Below are 2,500 nucleotides of genomic sequence, written 5' to 3' on the forward strand. Positions count from 1 at the left end.
CATATCCGAGCAAAAGGCACCTTCCCCGGGCTTCCACTAGTGCAGTGGTGGCCGCCTATAATAGCCCTGGTGGCATAAAAAAGCTCCAGGGCGCAGAGGCCGACGTGCGTAAAAGCATATCCGAGCAACAGGCACCTTCCCCGGGCTTCCACTAGTGCAGTGGTGGCCGCCTAACATAGCCCTGGTGGCATAAAAAAGCTCCAGGGCGCAGAGGCCGACGTGCGTAAAATCATATCCGAGCAACAGGCACCTTCCCCGGGCTTCCACTAGTGCAGTGGTGGCCGCCTATAATAGCCCTGGTAGCATAAAAAAGCTCCAGGGCGCAGAGGCCGACGTGCGTAAAAGCATATCCGAGCAACAGGCACCTTCCCCGGGCTGCCACTAGTGCAGTGGTGGCCGCCTATAATAGCCCTGGTAGCATAAAAAAGCTCCAGGGCGCAGAGGCCGACGTGCGTAAAAGCATATCCGAGCAACAGGCACCTTCCCCGGGCTGCCACTAGTGCAGTGGTGGCCGCCTATAATAGCCCTGGTAGCATAAAAAAGCTCCAGGGCGCAGAGGCCGACGTGCGTAAAAGCATATCCGAGCAACAGGCACCTTCCCCGGGCTGCCACTAGTGCAGTGGTGGCCGCCTATAATAGCCCTGGTAGCATAAAAAAGCTCCAGGGCGCAGAGGCCGACGTGCGTAAAAGCATATCCGAGCAACAGGCACCTTCCCCGGGCTGCCACTAGTGCAGTGGTGGCCGCCTATAATAGCCCTGGTAGCATAAAAAAGCTCCAGGGCGCAGAGGCCGACGTGCGTAAAAGCATATCCGAGCAACAGGCACCTTCCCCGGGCTGCCACTAGTGCAGTGGTGGCCGCCTATAATAGCCCTGGTAGCATAAAAAAGCTCCAGGGCGCAGAGGCCGACGTGCGTAAAAGCATATCCGAGCAACAGGCACCTTCCCCGGGCTGCCACTAGTGCAGTGGTGGCCGCCTATAATAGCCCTGGTAGCATAAAAAAGCTCCAGGGCGCAGAGGCCGACGTGCGTAAAAGCATATCCGAGCAACAGGCACCTTCCCCGGGCTGCCACTAGTGCAGTGGTGGCCGCCTATAATAGCCCTGGTAGCATAAAAAAGCTCCAGGGCGCAGAGGCCGACGTGCGTAAAAGCATATCCGAGCAACAGGCACCTTCCCCGGGCTGCCACTAGTGCAGTGGTGGCCGCCTATAATAGCCCTGGTAGCCCTCAGCCCTGGTAGCCCAAAGCCCTGGTAGCCCACAGCCCTGGTAGCAAAAAGCCCTGGTAGCCCAAAGCCCTGGTAGCCCAAAGCCCTGGTAGCCCAAAGCCCTGGTAGCCTAAATTAATTTTTCCCATTCATTTCAATGGGTTAGGCTACCAGGGGGAGCAGTACCACTTTTGGCCATTAGGGGCGCTGTAGTAGGTAAAAGTTGATCCCCCCAGTCAGGGGATGAGTTTGCCTACTCGCTAGGTTACCCCTGGTTTCACAAAATACAAGGGGCACATTTTCAGAAACCACTTTTTCAGAACTTGCCACCTCCAGAGCTGATCAGGGGAGCCTCGCCAAACATTAATCCAAGATTGGTGAGGGCTCGTCGGACACCCCACGGGCGATGAGTCGGTGTCTGCCTGGAGCTCATGTCACTCTCAAATATTTTCTAAGTCAACCTCCATGCGCACATTGCAATGAGCCTGCCCGACATAGGGGCACTGTGAGCGGACTCACCGGGGGGGGAGAGGGCCCCCCCGCCTGGAGCTCCACGTGTTGGATTATTTTCTATGTCAACCTCCATGCGCTCAACAGAGCGAGCCTGCCCGACCTGGGGGGTGTTCAATCGGACTCCGCGGGCCGGGCGAGGGCCCCCCCGCCTGGAGCTCCACGTGTTGGATTATTTTCTATGTCAACCTCCATGCGCTCAACAGAGCGAGCCTGCCCGACCTGGGGGGTGTTCAATCGGACTCCGCGGGCCGGGCGAGGGCCCCCCCGCCTGGAGCTCCACGTGTTGGATTATTTTCTATGTCAACCTCCATGCGCTCAACAGAGCGAGCCTGCCCGACCTGGGGGGTGTTCAATCGGACTCCGCGGGCCGGGCGAGGGCCCCCCCGCCTGGAGCTCCACGTGTTGGATATTATTTTCTATGTCAACTCCATGCGCTCAAACAGAGCGAGCCTGCCCGACTGGGGGGTGTTCAATCGGACTCCGCGGGCCGGGCGAGGGCCCCCCGCCTGGAGCTCCGCGTGTTGGATTATTTTCTATGTCAACCTCCATGCGCTCAACAGAGCGAGCCTGCCCGACCTGGGGGGTGTTCAATCGGACTCCGCGGGCCGGGCGAGGGCCCCCCCCGCCTGGAGCTCCGCGTGTTGCAATATTTTCTATCTCAACCTCCGTGCGCTCAACAGAGCGAGCCCGCCCGACCTGGGGGGTGTTCAATCGGACTCCGCGGGCCGGGCGAGGGCCCCCCCCGCCTGGAGCTCCGCGTGTTGCAATATTTTCTATGTCA

Source organism: Filicampus tigris, unplaced genomic scaffold, assembly GCF_054856515.1.
Source record: "Filicampus tigris isolate MCC_2025a unplaced genomic scaffold, RoL_Ftig_1.0 HiC_scaffold_58, whole genome shotgun sequence".
NCBI lineage: Eukaryota > Metazoa > Chordata > Actinopteri > Syngnathiformes > Syngnathidae > Filicampus > Filicampus tigris.